We start from the raw sequence: 26,718 nt of genomic DNA on the forward strand, positions 1-26,718 counted from the left end.
GAATGGACACTACCTAAAAGAAAGATCTACAATTAGACTAATTGATGGAAGTTTGCCCCCCCACTCCTCACCACACATCATGAAGAGGGACCAGACTTTTGTGAATATTAGTGCCTGGCCCGTGTTAGATGGGATTGCGTGGGATGCTGTTAAATTTCAGATTCATGGTCCAACTGAGGTTATTAATGTACCGAATGTATTTCGTGTTTCTATGGGTTATGTAGTTAAACAAAACATCCGTTCTGATGATTGGGACGTTCAAGCCATAGAAGCACTGTTTTCTGATTTGAAATATTATGCCGCATTTGATGCTGAGGATTTGTATTTAGATACTGCTAATTATGGTGAACAGTTTTGCTATCAACATTATGGCAATCATTTCCTGCATAAAGCAAATACGTTTCGAAATTTTACCCAATGGGAACATTGTCCAACACCAATCCTAGGTAGCTCAACCACATTGTTAGACAAATTCCCATATTTTTCTGATTTCAGTGTTTCCAATCCTGCCTCCTTTTATTTTAAAGTGGCAGCTGAGTCTGCCTCTAAGGTTAGGCGGAAATCACACAAAATTATTATATTCCAAATCCTTTATGGGTGATTTGTCAATCAGAGGTTATGATCTGTGGAAGGCTGCTATTGATCTGAAATCGGTTTGGGGCTCCAAACCGTGGCAGGTTCAAGGAACAGAAGCATTGCATCGTGCCTGCCTCATACCAAACCACATATTGTTTTTAAATTCAACAATCTTCCAAACCACCTGCCTTGGATTGGCCACTTCGAAAAAACGAAATTTTCCCTCGACTCCGGATCTGGGTGCTTATCCAAATTGGGATAATCATACAGATCTGTCCCTTGATGCGTTGCAGTCATCTGTCTCTAATACATTCTTTAATATTTCCACATTAGATACGGAAGGATGGTTAATATGGCAGACGAGCTCAGATTCCTGTCAACATCGTTTTCTGGGTTTGAAACCTGGGTATACACAGGTTCGGGTGGACCCTCGTTTTGAATCTTCTCATTCAGTAACTACCTACTCTGTAGGGAAGTTATGCCAGTCTTGGCTGCAACATTCCACCTTGGCATCTGTTAAACTTAATTTATCTAAATTACATGACAACATAGATTTGAATGATTTTGTTAAAGGTCCTGTAGGTGGCAGGTCCAAAAGATGAGTGTATGCTATTTATAACGAAGTTTGGAAATTATCACAAATTGAAGCTGCTTCCAGATTGAGGGCTATTGATCAAGCCAATATGGAAAATGTACTAGCTGTTATAGATAATAGCATTAACACCCTTTGTTGGAAACGGGTAGCGTGGTGCAGAGCGGGCGGGCCAAACTCCGGAGGAAATGTGCAAAGCATCCACGCAGTACACACAGACGACACACAAGGCACACTACAAAAAGAGACACTACACCAGTTTAGGTAAAAATAACTTTTGTATTGTCAAAACCACAGGGTGTCAGGTAATCTCTACCCTGCGCCAACTGGCGCTCGGTTCACATTTACAGGGGGGGAATTATATACAGGGCAGGGCCAATAGGGCCCCTGCCGGAATCATTGCGATTTAGAAGATAGTAAAAATAAGTCCCTCACTTCCAACCTGCAAGAAAATCATCAGGGCATAACATCAAGCAATCGTCCGGAACACCTGCAATAAAAACATCATGGTATCCCCATATGCATCACCACTATGAGTGACCCCTGAGCCTGAGGCAGAAATTAAGGTAGGCAGTGCATCACCACATCAAACCCTGGCATCTAAAACTAGCGCTGCACAGAGCAAAACAATAGCGCTTCCCATAGCCTTTTAACATAGCGCTGCACATAACAAATGACTAGCACTTTAAATCAGGCCTAGGAACATAGCGCTGCACATGGCAATTGAATAGTACGTTAAAACATAGCCTTTAACATAGCGGCGCACCTAGCAAGGCGAACGCGCTTCAAAACATAGCCATTGACATAGCGCTTAAACATGGCCTGTAAATATGGCGTTGCACATAGCGATTGACTAGCGCTTCAAATCAGGCTTAGGAACATAGCGCTGCACATAGCGATTGACTAGCGCTTCAAATCAGGCTTAGGAACATAGCGCTGCACCTAGCAATCGACTAGCGCTTCAGGGCAGTCCATCATAGCGCCTTGCTCAGTGAATCATGGGCGCTTTAAACAAGGCAGTTCAACGTGGCGCTTTGTTCAGTGACTCCTTGGCGCTTTCAGTTCCCAAGTACGGGGTCATCGAAGTGTCCACTTGTTGGAGCCCCCCCTTCTGGGACTCCAAAGCCCACAATGGCCCCAGCCGTTGCAGCTGCCCACTGGCCTGCGGGGCAGCTGTGCCGAGTGCACCAAGTTCCCACACTGTTGGGGTCCCCTCCGGGACTCGGAAGGGCAGGAAATGCCTCCCCAGCAGGTACAGGCCCCATGGGGCCCTCCAGGCAGCCAACGGGGGCGGGCACCGACTGTGTGCCCCGACCTCACCCCCCCCACCGAGGCAATGCTGAGCCCCACTCACCGGCTCACTGACGGGCTCCTGACGTCTTCACCCAGGCGGTGGGGCAGGCGCCGACAATGCGCCTCGAGCCCCTCCTTCCGCCTCTCTGCTACAAACGCGGGGCTCTCTTCAGCGTAGGAGAGCCCCGTCGGCAGCCGCAGCGCCTCGCTGGACTTCACCCGGGCCCCCTCCTGGGACCCGGGGCTTTGGCAAGGATCCCGCTCCCTCGCGGGCTTCAGTCGCGGCAGTAGGCGGCGCTCCTCCCGTCTTCACCCGGGCCTGATCCCGAAAGCCAATCCCGTCGCGGCTTCCAGGGGGCGCGGCCACTGACACGGCCGGCGCCCCGGTTGCCGGGCAACGCTTGCTCGCGCGTCTCAGGCCTAGCACGGCCTTCGCTGAAGCCGCGGAGGCCCTCCCTTGGCCTCGGGGGCCGCGGCGGCGTACCGGGGCACAGCGCTTCCCCTCCTTGGTGGACACTGGCGGCGGCGGTGATCCGGTGAGTTCCTCGGTCCTGCGATGGGGGGTAGGCTCCCTCTGACGGTACAGCACACACGCGGGGTGGGCTCCCGCTACTCCCACAAGCCTGAGGTGGGATAGGCACCCACTAAAGGCGGCATCACGCGGGGTAGGCTACCGTTGTGGTTTTAAGTACCCAGCTCTCCCTGGCCACACGCTCCTCACCTCCTTTGGGCCAGGATGTATAGCGCTTTACAGGCGCTAGGTAGTCCCACCAGCTTTAGGGGCAGTGCACAGTCAATTCACAGATAGCGCTCACCAAATATAGCGCTCTCCTTCCAGGGGCAGCTTGTAAATAGCACTCTCCTTCCAGGGGCAGCTTGTAAATAGCGCTCTCTGGTTCCTGCCCCTTGGTTGAGGGTTTCTTGAGGGGGGAAATTGAGTTGATGGCTGAAGGCGGACTAATTAGTCTCTGCCTGTCATCCCTGGATTCTCCTCTCGCCGGGCCAGATCAGTGGGTAGTTCAGGATCCCTCACTCACTTGAAAGGCAGCACCTAAGCCCTGTCACTTTCAGAGGCATAGGTCCCTGACTAATCCTACCGCCTAAAACTCCTGCGAGGGCTTCTCCAGGTCTGCGTTGCCCCAACTATAGCTTTCCCTCGCCCTGGGGACCGTAGAGGGGGGGTAGGTAGGCTCAGGGCCCAGCACACAGGCCCATGTGGCTGTCACCCCTGGCAGCAGGTCCCCTCTCTCCCAGGTCCACCCTCTGACTGAGCACATGGCAACCCAGCTCCGCCCTTTAAACGCCCCTCACCCCACCTTCCAGACAGTGCCAGAAGCTTCTTGAAGCGTCTGGGGAAACTGGCTCTAACTGGCCTAGGGGGAGGGGTAGAGCACCTGGGTGCCAGGCTTCCCTCCGAAAGCTGGGGCTGCTGGGAAATAACCACTAGACTGTCAACCTAGCTCAGTCAAACGGCGCAACCACACAGCTTTGGCATCCATTTTAAGTTACATGTTTAAAATGGGGAAACTCAGTCTGCGTACTTTATCGCACAGCATTCAATCTTCGCATTTACACATCATGCGATTTCCCAGAAAAGCGAAAAATTTAGGGAAAAAGGGCCAAGTCCAACACCCTTTCTTCCAGAATTTAAACTTTAGACAATATTGTTTCTTCTGTTGTTGATATTGTGCAGGACGATATGTCAGTTTTGTATCATGGTCAAAATCAATTGCGTTCTGTAATGCAGTTTGCATGGACATTGTAAACGTTAAAGACTGGGAAAGTCCCATGGGACTACATGAATACTTCATCCTTGTTTCTTCCCTTTAATCTAACTGCAAAACAGCAATTCATGTCCATGAAGGATGCAACATACTCGTTACTGCATATTGAAAAGTTAGAACCTTTGCCCTTCTCTGTGGCCGAATTGAATTCAGCTGTGTGGCTTATCGATGGGTTAATCTCATTGCCGTTCCCTTTGTTTAAATTCAGTTCATGCATGAAACATTATGCCCTAGGTAGATATGAACAACTGGGTACTGCCTTCCTGCACGAAGTTTGGTCACTCCCATTTACGTACAGGTGCATGAGAGATGGTAAAGAGGTCTACTTAAAAGGTGAAGAGTGCACTTCCACTCCTGATCACTCTGTAGTATGTAGGCACATTCAATTGCATGGCGCATGCAATGTGCACGCTCCTAATTTAGCTTGCGTCCTGAAAGGGATTCCAGTGCCAGCTATTACACCATCATTTACGCTGTTGGCTAACAGTAGTTATTTGCTCTTAAATAATGAAGCTTGCTGTGGGATGCTAGTGGGAATTCTCTACATAGTGACTGTCTCACAGAGGGTAGTATGCTGTAAGAATGTCCTTTTCCCACCCCGCATGGGCAGCTGGATGTATCTATCTGGCCTTCCATTCCAACCTTGAAAGCAGAGTTCAACAAGATGAGCAGAATAAGGGCTCTATTGTCTCAAAAAGAAGTCGCGCTGACTTCTTCCCAGGAAACATTTGTCCTTCACGTAGCAAATTCGCGCACCGAGGTGCAAGCGCTTTTGAATACTGATCTCCCACTTCATTTTGGTGCTCTGATTCAAACTATCTTTAATGCCTCATCAACAAGTGGCCTGGCACATTTTTTCAAAATTGTGGGCTCCGGCCTCGTGACCTCCTTCCAAAATATTTTTGGTGTGATCCCGGCATTTTTTCATTCTATTTTTTCCAGCGTCTTTGGCGGTCTCCCGTTGATTCTGGCCCTCGTAGCTGGAGTGCTGTTGTTGGTCTGCTTACTGCGCAATGGCTGCATGATTTGTGTCACACGACAGCCTGCCCTGGCTGCTACATCTCCGTGACCGGATGCTTGAATACTATGGTACATTACCACTGGCAACCTTGAGCATAGCCTATGGATTGTCTTTCCGGTTTTCCTACTTTACATGCGTACAACCTGTCTTTCATTGCCTAGATTGTCCCTTCCAATGGGCTCTGGATTTGTGCTTGTCAAACTCTGTGTCTCCCGCCCCGGATTATGATCGACTAATGAGTCCCTTAGTGGCTCATGAGTTGGACTGTTCTGGTGTCAGGATTATGGCCTGTGGAGCGGCACATGGAGTCCTAGGGAATTGGGACATCGGTACGGCTGCATATGACTTCCTGGCAAGAAGTTATCTTGAAGAACACGCCAGTTGTCCTCTGGTGGTACTAGAGGCTCCAATTATCGAAGAACATGTATGTTCATTTCCCTTACTGAACTGGATGGCAGACACTTTTACAGAACATTCCAATGATTTCCTCTTGGAAGCTGTTGCTACTTACTGTGCTTATACGTTGATGGATTAACTTGGAGGTCATCCAACTTTCCGGTGCACAGATTTTTGGGTTTTTCTATTTTTTTATTTTTTCCTTCATCATTGGGGCTCCCCGAGCCTTGCCATTAATTTTTCCATTCGAATTTTTTTTTCCCTTTTCTCGTTTTTTTTCTCTTCAAACTTTCACTGCCCTTTATATGGATTTCCAATTTGTGCACTTAGTTCCGTTCTATCGAACTTGAACTCTGCGTTCCCTGATTGTATCCCTTTTGGTTAGTGGTCCGATCAAGGGGGGGTGTAGTGAGGGCTGCAATTTATATACATACATTGCTAAGTTAGCATAACCGCGCTAGATGTTAGAAAGCCATCTTGCCACTTCTGTTGCTTTTGCACACGACACTGCAGTTACATGTTATTATTTGAAAACTGCTTGCTCGCCTTTTCTTCACATGAGAACTGTCTGTTGTTCACATCCCTAGCCGTGAGCCGCGACCTTGGTCTGAACATTGTGTAAAGAAACAGTCTGGGTCGCCAGACAATGCATGTTTTTGACTTCAGGTTGATCGGCCCACTATTTAGCCATAAAACGCACACAGCTGCAAATACCTGAGAGTCGAGAGCTTTTAATATTGCAGTCTGCTTGCTTTTAACACATTCTGAAGAAGAGCTTTCCCAGGAGCAGAGCACACCTTATCCTGTGATGTGATTCAACTAAGCTGATCTTTACGGTATGGGGTTCCCCATTCAAGCCTAGAGACCTTTTATTAGTATAATAATATTAGTTTACTAGCGAAAGGAAGGTGGCTGTATTCCACTGTCATTTGTAATATGATCTCTCTTTCATTTTTTATGGTATTGTAACAATGCTGATGGTTTTGATTTTAATAATTTGCCTGCTTATGTTAGCCAAAGTACTGCATCTTAGGACACGAGGTTTATAAAATAAACTCTTTAAACTTTACAGTGTCTCCGATTACTCTTGTTGTGGACTGATATGAGAATAATTACGAACAGGTATTTCTGATTCCCACCATTCCTGAGAGTACTCTAAGTCGCTTGTTCTGGGTTGTCTATACATTGGGACCTCCGAGATAATACCAATAACGAATGGGACACTGATGCTGGTCGGATAGGGGTTCTGGGTTCTGAGGTGAGTTTTTGGTACACCACAATTCACTGAGGTCCTGGTTTCCTGCGCATAGTTCTGTGCATGAGCAGAATCCCTGCAACACCAGGGTGTCTAGTTTTCAGACATGTGTGGGTTTGGTAGGTTTTCCCAGATGGCCGCCGAGCCCCGGTCCAAAAAGCCAGGTGCCTCCCCCATTGCAAAACACTGGTTGTTTTGGAATAGGTCATTTTGATATCTCCACAATACGTTTTGGGCCCTTGCATGTCAGGGGTATTTGGCCCACCCACAGGAATGGGGTACCATTTTTATTGGGAGATCTGGGGAAACGCTGGGTGGTAGGAGATGTGAGTCATCCGGGTGATCCCACAACTTTCCCACACAGAAATTTGAGAAAAATTTGATTTTTTCAGCTAAATTTGAGGATTGCAGGGGATTCTGGGTAGAAAAATGTTTGGGGGATTCATGCAAACCAAAGCTCCCTGTACTCCCCAGAGTCTCTAGTTTTGAGAAATGTGTGGGTTTGGTAGGTTTCCCTAGATGCCCGCCAAACCCGGGGCCAAAAAAGCAGGTGACCCCCATTTCAAAACCAGATTGTTTTGTGATAGGTAATTTTGATGTCTCCACAATACATTTTGAGCCCTTGCCTGTCGCTAGTACTTGGCCCACCCACACAAGTGAGGTACCATTTTTAACAGGAGACCTGGGGGAACGCCGGATGGTAGGAAATTTGTGTCAGCTTGGAGATCCTACAACTTTCCCACACAGAAATTTGAGAAAAGTTAGATTTTTTCAGCTAAATTTGAGGTTTGCAGGGGATTCTGGGTAGGAAAACATTGGGGGGTCCAAGCAAGCCATACTGTAAGGATCCAGGAACAAAAATTACTTCTTAAAAGTCTTTATTTCAGAACAACATCTCCAGCATCTTCAGTTATATCATGAACATTCCCTTCCCAGAGCTGACATCATAACTTTCCATGATTCCAGCTCTGCATGTCTCCACACATTTCCCCCTTTACAATACTTTGAACAAGAAATTGATTTTTTTTTTTAAACAAAAATTACAGGACTAACCACATAACAACAACCACAATGAAACTATAAGAATATATGCACATTACAATGTTACAGTATATTAATTGTTGAACACACAAATAGTGAGTGCACATATATGAGTACACATAATGCTGAGCATTATCTCATAACCTTACACACATCACCTAAACTTCTCATAGCACCATTCGCCAAAACCACCACAATGCATTTGACTTCTTTCACTCTCCATGGGGTAGAGTATTTACTTTCTCCTTTGGAGACAAAGGGGCAGATTTATGTTGGACTTGCGCCACTTTTACGCCGCCGTTGCATCACATTTGTGACGCAGCGGCGGCATAAACCCTGCGCCACTTTGCACCCTATTTACATCGTGACGCATCTATGGAGATGCGTCACAGTGTAAAGCCCTCGCCACATGAAACCTGTGTGAGACCTGCGTCAGGTTTCATGTAGGCATTTCTGCGCAGGGGGGGGGGGCGTTCCGTCGCAGGAACGCCCCTGAAAAGTGACTCAGTGAAATCTACAAGATTTCACTGAGTCACTTTTCCAACACTGATGCGTCAAAACCCTGCACCTGCTTGAAGGAGGCGTAAGGCTTGACGCACCACGTTACAGATAGGGCAAGTTGGAAGAGTGCTGGAGTTGCGTGTCGCACGCAACACTACTTCAGCACTGCGCCAACTTTACGCCCCAGATACGACACGCATCTGTTCATTCTTGTAAATGCGGCGCATCATGGGTGGCGCAAGGGTAAACTTGCGTGCCGCATCTTTCCTGGCGCATCCCTGCTGATATGCAGAGATGCGCCAGGCAACATAAATCTGCCCCAAAATCTTTTTCTTACAACCACCCAATCACCAATCCCAACATTACACTTTCTCACACCCTTCCTTCTGTTGTAGTACACTACATTCTTTCCCAGTGACCTTAAAACATTCCCCACACTCCTCAACCACACAGGACACACTTTGGTACCGGCAATCTTCCCTTTAGGAAAAAAATGGTGAAACTACTGTCACAGAATGAGGAGCCGTCCTATGTGTACACATCAATTTCCTCAATTCCTTCTTCCATGACAACTGATTAGCCAAAGATAGCTGTATGTTCTCCTTCACCAATCGGTTCACTCTCTCCACTAATCCGTTAGGTTGAGGTCGGAAAAGAGCTACTCTCTCATGTACAATTCCCATACCAGAAAGATAAGCCGTCATCTCTCTAGATACGAACTGCACCCCATTATCGGATACAATGTCGTTCGGTATTCCTTCATCCAAAAAAACTCCCTTCAAAAATTCGATAACAGTCACAGTATTAACCTCCGGCACGGTTTTGATGAAAACCACTTAGAATAGTAATCCACCAACACCATGATGAATCTGTCCGCTGTTCCTAACCTAGCTATGGGTCCCAAGAAATCAGTGCCTAGTTTTTCCCATGGTCTGTCAGGGAAACTTAACACTTCTAACGGAGGCTGTCTGACGGCCTTGGTCTTGTCACTATTAGCACAAGCCACACAATTTATTACCCTTGCCTCCACATCATGATTCATTCCAGGGCACCAAAATGATTCCCCCCACCTTCCTTTTAATGAGACCCATACAGGATGGTCAATATTATACACAAGGGGGTATAGTGCACACACTACCTGTCTATTAGTTGGCTTGTTATGATGGTTCCCTCGTGCTCCGGGGTATCACTCACCGAACAAGAGCGTGAACTAAATAATATTGGTGCATCCCCATGCACGTGGGGTATGTCCCCAGGGCACTGAGTACTAAGTCCTCTGAGAGGTTTCACTGTTATATTTCAATGTTGCATGAAAAAGTTCTTGGGTTTGTTTCAATGAAAGCTTTATTGATGCTTGTCGTTTCACAAAATTTGAAAACTTCATTTCCCAGAATTCATTGTGGGTGACATACAATCCTAAGTTATCATGATGTCATACAATCCCAATGCATTTCGGCAGCATTGCCTTCGTCAGGGGATGTTCTGAAAATGATAAAATTTATAATGAACGTAATGTATATGATACACGGGGAATTATTCTCACCCAGCTATTGTGAAGTTTGTTAATAACGGGGTGTAGGTTCGGGTGCTGTACTGTGATGATGAAAACTATATGTGACAAATGGGATAAATAACACGATGTGGATAAATGTTAAGTGAAAATACTTGACGTGTCTAACGGTGTGGTTGAGTTAGTGAGCACTATCTAAGCTAAGGGGGCCTTTTTTGAAAGAAGCCATGAGGAGTTATTAGTTAGTGATGCCGAATGCTGGTTATACGATGTTAAAGCGTGAAGATGCAGTGTTGATCGGAGTAACGTGACTAGCTTTAAAGAAAATTTGCGAACTACCAAAGTGTATTAGTGATGATAAAACACCATGCGCTTATAGGCATGTTTGATTAATGTTAGCGGATGCTAAATCACAACAACGGTAAAAAATACGGAGTAATGTGAATATTATAACGCTGGTAGATAGAGAAACTTGCAGTGTCTGCCGTACGCGGAACGTAGTCTCGCGATATTGTGAGTAACGTAACTGCCGTGTTCGGATGGAATATAACGTGAGTTAAAGTGAAAGTAGTGAACATAAAAAGATAGACCATAATGTGTGGGCTAAAAAAAGAAGAAAATAAGTGACAGACTGCGATTGAAGTTAGGATATCGAGTGTAATAAGTGTAAGAACAGTAAAATATAGGGTCACAATAATGCAATGGGTTAATAGCCCCTAAGAACAGAAACATTATTCATAATAGTTAGAACGATTACATGAGGGTAATAAAGAATAGTAAAAAGAGCTTGTCTAAATCAAGAATATAATTGATAAACAAACAATAAGTGGCTTGTCATGAAAGAAGAATATGAAAAAACTCTTGATTAAAGGTAGCACAAAAATTCCATTCGATCATTCATGCCAAAAGGTTTCATGGAATTTAGGAGGAAAATCCAATAGTTTTCTCGCTGTAGTAAGAAGTTGTGGTTGTCTCTTCCTTCTTGTTTTGCTATTACTTCCAGAATACAGAATTTTAGTTGGCTGATATTGTGTCCAGCTTCCAGAAAATGTTGGGTCACTGTGGATTTCATTTGTTTAGTTCTGATGTTGGATTTGTGTTCATTTAATCTGATTTTTATTTTTCTCTCGGTTTGCCCTACATAAATTTTCCCGCAAGGGCATTTGAGCATATAAACGATGTTGGTGGTATCACATGTAGCTGTTACTTTGATTTTGATTTTATATCCTTTCATGGGGTGTGTGATATATTCGCCTCTGATGATGCTGTTGCAGTTGTTACAATTCCAACAAGGTATAGTGCCCTTGAATGTGGAAGATGTAAGTGGTTGTTCGGTGTGTTTTAGGATTTCGCCAATGTTTCTGTTTCTGGTATAGGCAAAGATCGGTTCTTGATCAAAGATGTGATTGAAATCCTGTTCCAATCTGAGTAATTGCCAATGTTTCTTGATGATGCGCTTGTAGGAAGCACTCATGTTGGAGTATTTAGAAACAACCGTGAGTTGGGGCGTGGTCAAGCCGGCTACGATGGCGGCTGTGGTGTGCTGAGGCTCCGTGATCGGGCTCGTAATTTACCCGATTCCAGGCGTTGCTCGCACCCCGAAAACGAGCACCGGGCACCGGAGCAGACCCTGGGTCTGCCGGAGTGCTTGCCAGGAACTCAACGCTGAAGGCAGGCGGCGGCGGAGACCGGTGGCGGTGCGGCCGCCAGATCGGAGCTCTGGGCTGCAAGATGGCGGACACTCGGTCCGGAGGAGCGGACTAGGGGGTGCATTCGAGGCCTCTCGGGCCCGGCGCGGCCCTTGGCTCACCATCCCTCACACCCGGAAGGCGGACAACACCGACCCCTGAGCGGGGGACGACGGAGGGTGCTGGACTTCCCAGGTGCGCGCCCGCTGCAGGTCCCGGAGCCCGGGAAGGGGACGAGCGGCCATTTTGGGACAAGGACGACCCTCCTCCGACGGCGGACTTAGACGCGGATCCCGCATTGAGGTACCAGTTCGGGGCGGTGGCCCCCCCCTCACCCAGTGTCCCGGGATCGCGGAGACGGCTGTTCGCCCTCGGCCTGGTGGCGGGCCCCCACGATCCTCCCATCATAGCTGGTCCGCCTGACCTTAAGATGGCGCCTGACTTTCTGCGGGGAGCCGGTGATGTGGTGCGTAGAATGCTAGCACGAGCGGGGTGAGCTGCGTCCCCGTGTCGGCGCACTCGCAGGGGTGCCCCACAGCTGAGCGGCTCCTAGTATAATCTGCACTGGCATAGACGGTGGCCCAACGCCGGCACGGTGGTATGACACCGGGATAGATCGTACCCTCCTACGTGGAAGGAGAGCCCCTTAACCCCCGGACAACATACGGAGGTACACAGCGGCGTTCCCGGAGGGTGCTCGACCCTCAGGGGCACCACAACCATCGACAAGGCGTCCCCCGCCGGCGGTGGAGGTGGACTTCAGTCAAGTTAGCCTCAAAGGGGAACCTCTGAATCAACGACTCGCTTGCCTCGCTCTGCCGGCCGACGACCTAGGCCCGCATCGCTGCCCCGGTCGCCAGGATGGGGAAACCGACAGCGACCCAACACACAGCGGTACCTGAAACAGCCCCAGAGAACATGCCAAAGACTCGGACATGGGTGCACACAGAGGCACCACGGGCCGATCCCGCGATCTCAGCCAAGCTGGATCAGGTCCTCGCGGCCATCGAGCTCTCCAGAGTCTCTATGGAGGGACCCTGGCAACGGACATCAGCCTTATCCGGGACGATCACCGCAAACTGGCGGACAAAGTAAAAGATGGGGAAAAGACGGTGGCCGAGCTGCAACCCATGATCGGGGCCCACCAGAAGTCGCTGCAGGAGGTCCTACATCGTTTGACCATTATGGAGGAACGCGCGGACGATTTAGAAGGACGCTCGAGACGCTGCAACATTTGCGTGCTGGGTTTGCCAGAAGGAATCGAAGGCACGACCCCCCTGCAATACATGGAAACCTGGGTGAAGTCCTTCAACCCCGAGAAGGACCGATCTGCTTTCTTTTCGCTGGAACGGGCTCACAGGGTCCCAGCCCGTAGGCCGCCGCCGGGTGCGGCTCCAAGACCAATGTTAGCGAAGTTCCTCCACTACCGGGACAGGGATGCGGTGCTGCGTGCGGCATGAGCGGCAGGCGCCCTGCGGGTCGAGGACAAGCGGATCATGGTCTTTCCGGATTACGCGAGAGCAGTGCAGCAACAACGGTCTTCCTTCCTGCACGTGAAACGCCGCCTCCGGGAGAATAAAATTCAGTACTCTTTGCTCTTTCCAGCCCGCCTCAAGGTAATCCACAATGGCTCTACTGTCTTCTTCACCACCGCCTTGGAAGCGCAGGATTGGGCGGATCAACACTGCTCGCAGCAGTCTAGAGCAGATACCATAAGAGACCCGAACCCCAAACTATCCCGACCCAGGAGACGCACTCAGAAGCGCCCACGCGGTGGGACCAAATTACGCACCCAAGATTCTCCCGACCTGGAACAGATTGTGAGGGAAAGGAGGGAGGCCCTGCAGGCGGTGATCAATCTGCAGACGCCCTCCCAGCGGGACGACATAGATCGACCCCCGCACATTTTCACATCTGAGGGGGAGAATGACAGCGATGGCTCCCTGTCGGGCGGAGACTCTGTGACACCCCCTCTGGTCACTCCTCAGACAGCGGACCTCATTCTGGATGGACAATCAAGGACTCTTGTACCGTAAGAGGGGTTTGCTGGTAAACTGCCTAACGAGGGTGGTTATCTTCACGTATCACTCCCTAACTTTAGACACCTTGGCCATTAATTGACGATGCGAGCAACGCTCACTTATCCTTTAAAGGCCCGATCCGTGTATCGTCTTACGCACCCACACCGCCGCCCCCATCATACATTGTTGTACTTCCCGTCTTAGGGAGCGCAGGTTTGGACGCATCGTCTCTGGCGATGGGTCCTTGGCATTGAGAACGTTTCCTGACCCCAGTTCCGCAGTTAGTTTCCCCAGTTCAGCATAATCCAAACTCCCTCCCCAGCATACCGTTTCTTACCCAGTGCTTGCACACCCCACACGTCATGGCACCAGACACCCACGCGATCAAATGCCCCAGCGACCGGGATCACTGGTTCGTTACTCAGCAGCGGCGCAGCGAACCCCTAGGTCCCCACATAACGACCACTCGGACCGACAGCTCCCTCGGCCCGCACACTACACGTACTACCCATGGCACAGAGGACGAGTGTAACGGACGTTAACATACTTACGTTAAATGCACGCGGTCTTCACACCCCCCGCAAGCGCTATGCGATCTATGCCTACGCGAAGCGCCAAACGGCATCCATACTCCTATTGCAAGAAACCCATTTTAATGCAGCGGAGGTGGGCAGGGTGCAGGCAAAATGGCGGGGCCTCATTTGCGCTACAACCTACTCATCATTTGCCCGCGGCGCGCTGATCTGGATCCGACCGGGTACTCCGTTCCGAGAGCTCCAGCGGGTGGTAGACGGGGAGGGTAGATTTGTCCTGTTGGAGGGACTGCTTGACGGACAGGCCGTCCTATTGGGAAGCATATATGCCCCGAATGTTGATCAGGATAAGTTTTGGGACCGACTTACGAAAATCCTCGCCCAATACACACACGTGCCTTGGATACTCGGGGGAGACTATAATTGCATCCTAGATCCCGACTTGGACCGCTCATGCCCCCCACTACCGCGCTCCCCTACTTACAAACACATCGATAGATTTAAGGCCTGGGTAGCACACTGGTCACTCACAGATGTGTGGCGCTTGCATTACCCTCATACACGCATGTACTCCTTCTACTCAGCTCCTCACAACCTTCGAGTCAGACTAGATCGCTTCTTGTGCACAGCAGCGGTGCTCCCTCAGGTCCGTCACACAGATTACCTGGGTAGAGTCATATCCGACTATGATGCACATGTACTAAGTCTTCAATGGAGACCCCCACACCCCCCTGTCCCCACATGGCGCCTCCCGCGCGATTGTCTGGCGGATCCGGTCTTCACCCACGAACAAGAGTGTAGTATCCGAGAATACTTTGCCCGAAACACGGGGTCGGCGTCCTCCACCCTGATCGAGTGGGACAGCTTCAAGGTGGTGGCCAGGGGAGACTGCATTCAACAGCGCGTCGGGGTGAAACGCACCCTGGAACAGGCCCTTGATAAAGCCGAGAAACGGCTTGCCAACGCCACAAAACTCACCGACCAATCGGTGGCAGTGGCGACGCAGATCGCACATGCCAAGTCGGAATATGAGGGAGCGTGCGCGGATCTGCGGCGATACAACTTTCGGACATATGCGACTCGAATGCACAAAGACCGCGACAAGACGGGTTCGCTGCTAGCGTGGCTAGCTAAACAAGACACGGAGATACGACCCATCACGTCCATATACACGCAACACGGCGTCTTGGTACACTCTCAGGACGAGATTCTTCAAGAATTCCGTCAATATTACTCGGAGGTCTATGATAGCCCCCGAGCATGGAGTCAGGGGATGATCGATCGCTTCCTTGACCCTCTGCCTCTCCCTCAGATCTCTGCTGTAGAGAAAACTGACCTGGACACGCCGATACGTACCTCGGAGATCACCCAGGCCATACGCACATTGGCCCGAAACAAAGCCCCGGGCTTGGACGGGTTCCCGCTAGAATACTACGTCACCTTTATTTCCCTGCTGGCCCCCCGTCTATCGACGGTACTGGACACAGCACTACACGCGGGCGAATTACCCAGCTCCATGAGAGAATCGGTAATTGTTACCTTCCCGAAGCCCAACCGCGACCCACAGCTGTTGGGGTCTTATCGACCCATAACGCTCCTTACAGCCGACTGTAAAATTTTAGGGAAAATATTGGCTGAAAGATACTCCCGGGTGGTGTGTCCACTAGTACACGCTGACCAATGCGGATTCGTACCAGGCAGGAATACCTCTCAGAACATACGGCGTCTGTTCCATATCCAGGACCAGATTAGTGACCGCTTTCCCAGAGCGGCGTGCCTGATCTTAGACCTCGAGAAGGCCTTCGACACCCTGACGTGGCAGTACCTGTTCTCGGTCCTCCAGCGTGCTGGCCTTGGCCCCAAGCTTGTAGCCTACACCCGCCTTCTCTACACTAAGCTCACTTCCCGAATCCGCATTGGACGTCGTATTTCTTCGGCATTCACAATACACAGGGGCACTAGACAGGGCTGCCCCCTCTCGCCCCTGTTATTTGCGTTGGCTGTGGAGCCCTTGGCTATCCGTCTCCGAAGGGAGGGGCAGGACTGGGGCATACCGCTCGCGGACGTCACGCACTTTGTCTCACTGTATGCCGACGATCTCCTCCTGTATATACGGGACATCGCCGCGGATCTAACCCCACTTGGGCTCATCTTGACCGAATTCGCGGAAGCTTCAGGCTTGAAGGTGAACTGGGAGAAATCTGTGGTCTATCCCCTCCACCCCGACTCTGCCCCTCGGGAGGTGTGGATTGGTGATCAGAGTTTAAACTGGACGGCAGAGGCCCCTCGCTATCTAGGGGTTCGCCTATATCACTCACCCACTGACATCTTCGAGGGTAACCATCGACGGGCACTCGCCTCCATACGTTCCGCCATTGGGTTTTGGCGTCAGCTCCCACTAGTCCCGATTGGCCGCGTGGCCTTAGCGAAAATGGTGCTGGTCCCGCGTCTACTCTATTACTTTACTAACCTTCCAGTGATACCACCTCGCTCTTTCTTCAAAGATTTGGACACCCTCCTTGGATCCCTAATATGGGGTAAGGGGCGACATAGAATCGCACTGGCAAAACTGAAATTACCCACGACACAAGGCGGTCTCGTAGCCCCCTCGTTCGAAGCCTATTTCCTAGCGGCGCAGCTCCAATGGCTCTCCTATTGGACAGCCGGCAGGCACACGTCCGAAACATACACGGCTGCGGGTCGGATAACGACACCGGAATTATGCCGTTTGCTTGTGCCGCGATCCCGCCCGGCGGGGACCTACCCCCTCCAGGTGGAGGTGGCCCGGGGGTGCATCCGGCGCATACACCGACTCGCACCAGATAGGCCCTCGTATTCACCGTTGCTCCCGCTGGTGGGCTGGCCCAAAAACACCCGGTTCTTCACCCCTGCCATGCTTCGGGAGTGGACATCTCGGGAGGTCACCGAGGCAGAAATACTATTCGCGGAGGGACACCTCCGGCCATTCCAGCAACTCATTGATGAATACGATCTCTCCCCGGGACAATTCTTGCGGCACCGCCAGCTCCTTAGTCATTTTCTGCTGTATTGTGATCTCACACTAGGAGAGCCCCCCACGCATCCAGTCCTCCACATGATACTGCGAATGGGACGGGGTCGTCACCTCACCACCTGGCTGTACAAGTCCATTCGGGAGTTGACGCCCCTATCATTGGCGCCCCTGCGGACCCTTTGGGAGGAGGAGGTGGGACGGGCGTTTCATGACAACGAATGGGATAGGGCACTCGAATTTCCCAAAAAAGTGTCTCGGAACGCCCGTTTCAAAAATATACAATATTACATTCTTCACAGGGCCTACTTGACCCCAGCGCGCCTCCAGCGTTTCTATCCCGATACAATTTTCCTCTGTCCCCGCTGTCAGGCGCAAGATGCAGATTTCGTCCATATGTTTTGGTCATGCCCGGGGATCCAAATCTACTGGTCAACTATCCACGAGACCCTCCGGGAGCTCACGGGGTTGCCCCATCTAGACACCTGGGAGTACTGCGCACTGGGAATAATGGGCCGGAAGCAGCGGCACAAAGTGCCTATACGATTTGTCTCATTAGCACACCTCCTGGCTAAGCGATGCATAGCTATGAATTGGCGCTCCCCTACGGGCCCCCCGATGGCGGCATGGAGGGGGGCGGTGCTCAAGTGGTCCGCAGCTGAGGAGGACACTCTGCGAGAGGAGGAGGCGAAGGGCATACGCAAAACCCCGATCTCCCTGGAGTGGGCGCTGTTAATGCATCAGTTTAAACAATCCCAGCCCCTAGCTGATCAGAACACGACCGCGACTACCCCTACTGCCACGCAGCCACGCGCGACACAAACCCACCCGGGTGACGATCCCCTCTAATACTACACACTCACCTTGGGGGGACCAGGTTCCTATCCCCGCTGCTACGGGGCCTGCACCCATGCCGTATGTCCACCTGCATAGTCGTACCCCGGCCAGGTGTTCCCAATGCGCTGCTTCACCAGTTACCCTACGGACCACCTGTGCTGTAGTCTGGCTGACCCTTCTCTGATAGTCCATGACTGCCCCTAGTTCCCCCCCCTTCCCTGGTTTGTATTATATAGTATGGCAAACACCTGTTACATTGCACATAAGTGTGGTGAAGGTTATTGTAAACGTGATGATTGATCTCACCTGACTGGAAACATGTACTCTGCGATATTGCCATCCAACACTGATATGTAACGAAACTACTAACAAATGCCAATAAAAACATGTTTAAAAAAAAAAATAGAAACAACCGTGAGTTGGTCTTTTGTAGGTTTGATTTGAATGCTGAGTAATTAATTTCTGCTCTTAGATGCTGAACGCTCTTTCGCTTGTTGCAGTACCTGGTCTGGGTATCCACGAGACCTGAATCTCTGTGTGAGAATGTTAAGTTGATCAGTTGCTTTGCTTGGATTGGAGACTATCCTTTTAACTCTAAGCATTTGTGAGTACGGGAGATGTTGTTTTAGAGGTTGAGGATGAAAACTTTGATAGTGAAGAGTATTGTTTCTATCCGTGGTTTTTCTGTATAGGTCTGTTTCAAATCCTATGGGTTTTTAAATTATTTTTACATCCAGGAATGTGATGGAATGTGGATGAATGTTAAAGGTGAACTGTATGCGGGGATCGATTTGATTGAGTTTTTCTAATTGGTTTTGTAGGATGTTGACAGAACCCTTCCATAGGATGAAGATATCATCTATAAACCTGAGATATAGTTTCAGATGACTTGTCCATGGTTGTGCTGTTAGAATGTTGTCTTCTTCGAAGCGATTCATAAAAATATTCACGTACGCTAGTGCGGCACAGTTTCCCATGGAAGTACCTGTGAGTTGTTGAAACCATTCATCGTTCCATTTAAAATAACTGTGTAACAAGGTGAACTGCATGAGCTCCATTAAAAAGACTTGTAAGTTGTGTTCATAGTCGGTTTGTAGAAAAACTTGTTCAATAGCCTCCAATCCTAGTTGATGAGGCATAGACGTGTATAGTGAATTGACATCCACTGTACATAACGTGATCTCTTCATCTTCTGTGATGATGGTTTGATTGTGTTTGTCTAAAAAATCAGTAGTGTCTTTTATGAAAGATCTCATGGTGTTAACGCTCGGTTGTAAATAGCGATCTAGAAATTTTCCTACTGGTTCGTGTAAGCTCCCACGTGTGGTTACAATCAGTCGACATGGTGGTTTAATCAGATTTTTATGTATTTTTGGTACCATGAACAATGAAGGACTCTTAGGGTTGGGTTGTATTAAAAATCTCCTAACTTTCTCGTTGATGGTGCCTCTTTCGACAGCCGTTTGAACGATGGTTTGCAAGATTTCCATGTATTGTACCGTAGGGTTGGATTCCAATTTCATATATGTGTTCGAATCCTGTAGGTGTGCTGATATTTGGGTGTTGTGGTAGTTGGTGTTCAGGATGACTAATGCCCCTCCTTTGTCTGCTTTAGTGCATATTATGTTTGTTCTTTGCGCAATGGTTTTCAATATGCCTAATTCCTTAGCCGAAAGGTTGTTGTGTTTAGATCTTTTTTGATTGTTGAGTTTAGCTATATCATTTTTGACTGCGGATTCAAACAAGTCGAGACTTTTGTGACTGACCGGTGGCATGAAAGTGCTTTTCAAGCGTAGGCCTTTTAGAAGGTCTTCTTCTTGTTCTTTGACTGATTCCAAACCATTATCGAAGAAGTGACGTAGTCTGAGTTTCCTCATGAGTTTGAAAAAACTGATGTTAAGTTCAAGAGTATTGGTACCAGTGGTCGGTACGAAGGACGTGCCTTTTTGTAAGATTTTTAATTCGATGTCTTTGAAATGATAATCTGAGATGTTGATGACCAATTTTCAGAACATCCCCTGACGAAGGCAATACTGCCGAAATGCATTGGGATTGTAGGACATCATGATAACTTAGGATTGTATGTCACCCACAATGAATTCTGGGAAATGAAGTTTTCAAATTTTGTGAAACGACAAGCATCAATAAAGCTTTCATTGAAACAAACCCAAGAACGTTTTCATGCAACATTGAAATATAACAGTGAAACCTCTCAGAGGACTTAGTACTCAGTGCCCGGGGGACATACCCCACGTGCATGGGGATGCACCAATATTATTTAGTTCACGCTCTTGTTCGGTGAGTGATACCCCGGAGCATGAGGGAACCATCACAACAAGCCAACTAATAGACAGGTAGTGCGCGCACTATACCCCCTTGTGTATAATATTGACTATTCCGAACACAGTACGCAGCACACCAACTAACGCAACAAACCATGCAATTTGGCGAGATATCTCACCTCACGGAAACGAGAGCTGAAACGTTCGCCTTCGGGCAAGAAGAAGTTTCTAGAATCTATGCTCTCATACACGAGGAAACCACAGACTTCTCCAACAGTCGCACTAAAGAACAGAACATTCGTCAACTACTATATTTCTCAAAGAAAGAAATGAACCAACGCTTACACGCTAGTACCATGATCAGGTATCATAAGGCCCAGAGAATCCCCAGGGGACTAAGGATTCCACTTAAACCTTCACTATGCAAAAACGTACAGAAATTCAAGGACAGTTGGTTCGCCATCTTAAACAAATGCTCATTGGACTTGATCCTACTAATCATAGAGGAACTTTCTACCATTTTGGAAGAATTATCCAAAGATATCCAAAACGTCAAGTCTGAACTTGAGAAATCCATGACAACTGAAGAATTTAATAAAACACTAGAAGACATCAACAATCAGTTAGCTAAACACACAGCAGAAGTCAACGAACGTAAGATCCGCAAATTCCGTAGGGATACGATTGATTATAAAATGGGGGAAGTATACACTTGGGCGGACATCTACGCCAAACGCAGACAAAACAAACCTTACACCACCAATACTGACACCTCTTCTTCAGATAGCGACCTCACCCATCAGCCAAGAAGAAATGTAAGAGACAAAACCCCAACATCGATCACACCATCAATCCCCCTCAACGTAGCATCAACATCAACTGCTAACTTAGCCACTGGAGATACGCCTTTTTTAGAAGTAGGCCACACAGAACAGGACGACCCAGGAGGAGCCGCAGAAAGAAACATGGACAAAGACAAGGACCAACCTCAAACACGAACAGTGACAGCCAAGAAAGACAAAACCAAGAGAGGGAACCAATAGAAAATTTGGTCATCAACATCTCAGATTATCATTTCAAAGACATCGAATTAAAAATCTTACAAAAAGGCACGTCCTTCGTACCGACCACTGGTACCAATACTCTTGAACTTAACATCAGTTTTTTCAAACTCATGAGGAAACTCAGACTACGTCACTTCTTCGATAACGTTTTGGAATCAGTCAAAGAACAAGAAGAAGACCTTCTAAAAGGCCTACGCTTGAAAAGCACTTTCATGCCACCGGTCAGTCACAAAAGTCTCGACTTGTTTGAATCTGCAGTCAAAAATGGTATAGCTAAACTCAACAATCAAAAAAGATCTAAACACAACAACCTTTCGGCTAAGGAATTAGGCATATTGAAAACCATCGGGCAAAGAACAAACATAATATGCACTAAAGCAGACAAAGGAGGGGCATTAGTCATCCTGAACACCAACTACTACAACACCCAAATATCAGCACACCTACAGGATTCGAACACATATATGAAATTGGAATCCAACCCTACGGTACAATACATGGAAATCTTGCAAACCATCGTTCAAACGGCTGTCGAAAGAGGCCCCATCAACGAGAAAGTTAGGAAATTTTTAATACAACCTAACCCTAAGAGTCCTTCATTGTTCATGGTACCAAAAATACATAAAAATCCGATTAAACCACCATGTCGACCGATTGTAACCACACGTGGGAGCTTACACGAACCAGTAGGAAAATTTCTAGATCGCTATTTACAACCGAGCGTGAACACCATGAGATCTTTCATAAAAGACACTACTGATTTTTTACACAAACTCAATCAAACCATCATCACAGAAGATGAAGAGATCACGTTATGTACAGTGGATGTCAGTTCACTATTCACGTCTATCCCTCATCAACTAGGATTGGAGGCTATTGAACAAGTTTTACTACAAACCGACTATGAACACAACTTACAAGTCTTTTTAATGGAGCTCATGCAGTTCACCTTGTTACACAGTTATTTTAAATGGAACGATGAATGGTTTCAACAACTCACAGGTACTTCCATGGGAAACTGTGCCGCACTAGCGTACGCAAATATTTTTATGAATCGCTTCGAAGAAGACAACATTCTAACAGCACAACCATGGACAAGTCATCTGAAACTATATCTCAGGTTTATAGATGATATCTTCATCCTATGGAAGGGTTCTGTCAACATCCTACAAAACCAATTAGAAAAACTCAATCAAATCGATCCCCGCATACAGTTCACCTTTAACATTCATCCACATTCCATCACATTCCTGGATGTAAAAATAATTTAAAAACCCATAGGATTTGAAACAGACCTATACAGAAAAACCACGGATAGAAACAATACTCTTCACTATCAAAGTTTTCATCCTCAACCTCTAAAACAACATCTCCCGTACTCACAAATGCTTAGAGTTAAAAGGATAGTCTCCAATCCAAGCAAAGCAACTGATTAACTTAACATTCTCACACAGAGATTCAGGTCTCGTGGATACCCAGACCAGGTACTGCAACAAGCGAAAGAGCGTTCAGCATCTAAGAGCAGAAATGAATTACTCAGCATTCAAACCAAACCTACAAAAGACCAACTCACGGTTGTTTCTAAATACTCCACCATGAGTGCTTCCTACAAGCGCATCATCAAGAAACATTGGCAATTACTCAGATTGGAACAGGATTTCAATCACATCTTTGATCAAGAACCGATCTCTGCCTATACCAGAAACAGAAACATTGGCGAAATCCTAAAACACACCGAACAACCACTTACATCTTCCACATTCAAGGGCACTATACCTTGTTGGAATTGCAACAACTGCAACAGCATCATCAGAGGCGAATATATCACACACCCCATGAAAGGATATAAAATCAAAATCAAAGTAACAGCTACATATGATACCACCAACGTCGTTTATATGCTCAAATGCCCTTGTGGGAAAATGTATGTAGGGCAAACCGAGAGAAAAATAAAAATCAGATTAAATGAACACAAATCTAACATCAGAACTAAACAAATGAAATCCACAGTGACCCAACATTTTCTGGAAGCTGGACACAATATCAGCCAACTAAAATTCTGTATTCTGGAAGTAATAGCAAAACAAGAAGGAAGAGACAACCACAACTTCTTACTACAGCGAGAAAACTATGGGATTTACCTCCTAAATTCCATGAAACCTTTTGGCATGAATGATCGAATGGAATTTTTGTGCTACCTTTAATCAACAGTTTTTTCATATTCTTCTTTCATGACAAGCCACTTAAAGTTTGTTTATCAATTATATTCTTGATTTAGACAAGCTCTTTTTACTATTCTTTATTACCCTCATGTAATCGTTCTAACTGTTATGAATAATGTTTCTGTTCTTAGGGGCTATTAATCCATTGCATTATTGTGACCCTATATTTTACAGTTCTTACACTCATTACACTCGATATCCTAACTTCAATCGCAGTCTGTCACTTATTTTCTTCTTTTTTTAGCCCACACATTATGGTCCATCCTTTTATGTTCACTACTTTCACTTTAACTCACGTTATATTTCATCCGAACACGTCAGTTACGTTACTCACAATATCGCGAGACTACGTTCCGCGTACGGCAGACACTGCAAGTTTCTCTATCTACCAGCATTCGGTAAGCGTTATAATATTTGTATTTGTATTTGTAGGGGAATTTATATAGCGCGTGTATACCGACAGGTCTCTTAGCGCTGACAGAAGGAGATTTGCAATCGGCCCGGCAAAGACAGTCCAGGTAACGGGGATATTAAAAAGTGTCTCTAAAAAGCAGTGTTTTCAGTAGCTTTCGAAAAGGGAACAAGCCTGGTTCTTTCCGTAAAGCATCTGGCAGTTGGATCCAAAGACGTGGTAAGATAACAGAAATAGCTCGCCCACCCTTGGTAGCCAGATTGCTTCGAGTGCAGAATAGCTGGAAAGCATATGTGGATCGGAGTAAACGTCCTGGAACATACTTAACCAGGCGATCCCTAATGTAGCTGGGGGCGTGACCATGAAGGGATTTATGAGCGATACATAGGCCCTTGAATTTTGCGCGTTGTCTAACAGGCAACCAGTGTAGCTTAAGAAGCAGGGGTGAGGCATGGGACCTCCTAGGAAGGCTGAGAACCAGTCTAGCAGCGTCATTCTGTACAACTTGGAGCCGGTTAGTGAGTTTCAAAGGAAGACCTAGGTACAGCGCGTTCCCATAGTCAAGGCGTGATAAAATAGTAGCTGAGACTATGGATTTCATGGAGGAAGTTGATAAAAGGGGAACCAACTTCCTCAGTTGTCTCAAGATACCAGTGCAGGTGCTCACCACTGAGGAGACTTGATGACTCAGCGAGAGTTCTGCATCAATCTTGATTCCCAAGCTTTTCACGACTGGGGATGGGCAAGGAGGAGCCCCGAGTTCTTTGGGCCAAAACAGGCCACTCCAGGAGTTATTGATTGTAGGGATGACGAGAACCTCCGTTTTTTAAAGAATTAACTTTCATCCAGTTGGTGGTGAATCTCAAAATACTTTGAACCGTCTCATGAGCATGGGCTGAGTTGTCAATCCTCAGAATAAGCTGAGTGTCGTCAGCATAGTTAAAGACACGACAATCCAAATTGGACAGTGCAGTCACTAAGGGTTGTAGATAAATATTAAAGAGCAATGGGGACAGCGCAGAGCCCTGGGGTACGCCGCATGGGATGTCACCTCTCTTAGAGGAACAATCCCCAAGATGAACCCTTTGCGAGCGACCAGAAAGAAAGGATTTTAGCCAGTCATAGGCCGAGCCCCTGAGTCCCAGGTCCATCAATCGGGTCAGTAAGATGGAGTGGCTGACCGTATCGAATGCTGCAGAGAGATCCAAGAGCACAAGTGCGCTCGGCTCTCTCTTGTCAGCATTCAATCTAAGATCATCAAGGACAGACAACATGACTAGCTCCATGCTATGGTGGGCTCTGAAACCAGCCTGACGTGGGTGAAGAAGCTCGAATTTGTCAAGGAAGTCGGATAGGCTTTTTAAAACATGCTGCTCCATAACTTTAGCCAAGAAGGGGAGTTGTGAAATAGGCCTATAGTTTTTCAGTTCAGCCTTGTCAGCTCCTGGCTTTTTCAGTAAGGGGATAACTCTAGCCTCCTTCAAGTTAGATGGCACCTGGCCAGTGGCCAGGGAGTTGTTGAGAAGCGAGAGGATCTGACATTCCAAGACTGGGCGAGCCAGCTGAAAGATCCTAGGTGGACAAGGATCAGCCGGTGAGCCAGATTTGATTTTATTTATCAAGAAGGCCATAGCTTCTGAATCCAGAGGGGGAAAATGGGCAAGAAATTGGGCTGGTAAAGTGGGAGGCGACGCCAGTCCCTGACTGCTCAAGGCAGCGGCAGCAGGAGATCTATTAATCTCATGCAGAATATCTATCACTTTCTGCAGAAAGAAGGACTGCAAGGTGTCGACGTCAAAAGGTATTAAAGTTGATTTGACATCGACCTTTCTGCTAAGTTCCTTTAAGATCTTGAAGGTTTCCTTCTGTTTATTAGGGGCATCTATAATCCGAGCCTCATAATATTCTGCTTTCCTGGAAGTGATAGCTTTCTTATAGAGAGCCAGAGCAGCTTTAAAAAGGATCAGGTCGGAGGCGTTATACGCTCTCCTCCACTGTCTCTCAACTTTACGCAGGCTCTGTCTATGTATCCGTAAGGCCTCATTGAACCAGAGGGCCCCTTTATTTTTGGACTTCATTCTTTCCCTACGTTCTGGAGCCAGGTGATCAATGGCCAATTGGAGGGTGTCACTAAGAGATTGACTAGCTAAGTCGATATTGGTATAACCCTCCTCCGGCCTGTATGGAGGTAGTCTCTGAAGAAAATCAGTAAGATTATCCGACTTGATCTTATGCCAGCTTCGCACTCTCCTCCATTCTGGAGGGGAAAGGGTGGAAGGACAGTCCAAGGGAACCCAGCATGAAATTAGGAAATGATCCGACCAGACACAAGGGAGACAATTTAAAAGTATATCTTGCTGGTTAGATGACCAAACCAGATCAAGAGTGGGTCCCTTAAGATGAGTGGGGCCATTTACCAATTGATGTATATTCACATTACTCCGTATTTTTTACCGTTGTTGTGATTTAACATTAATCAAACATGCCTATAAGCGCATGGTGTTTTATCATCACTAATACACTTTGGTAGTTCGCAAATTTTCTTTAAAGCTAGTCACGTTACTCCGATCAACGCTGCATCTTCACGCTTTAACATCGTATAACCAGCATTCGGCATCACTAACTAATAACTCCTCATGGCTTCTTTCAAAAAAGGCCCCCTTAGCTTAGATAGTGCTCA

The sequence above is a fragment of the Triturus cristatus genome, chromosome 2_2 (assembly GCF_964204655.1).
Source record: "Triturus cristatus chromosome 2_2, aTriCri1.1, whole genome shotgun sequence".
In the NCBI taxonomy this organism is placed as follows: domain Eukaryota; kingdom Metazoa; phylum Chordata; class Amphibia; order Caudata; family Salamandridae; genus Triturus; species Triturus cristatus.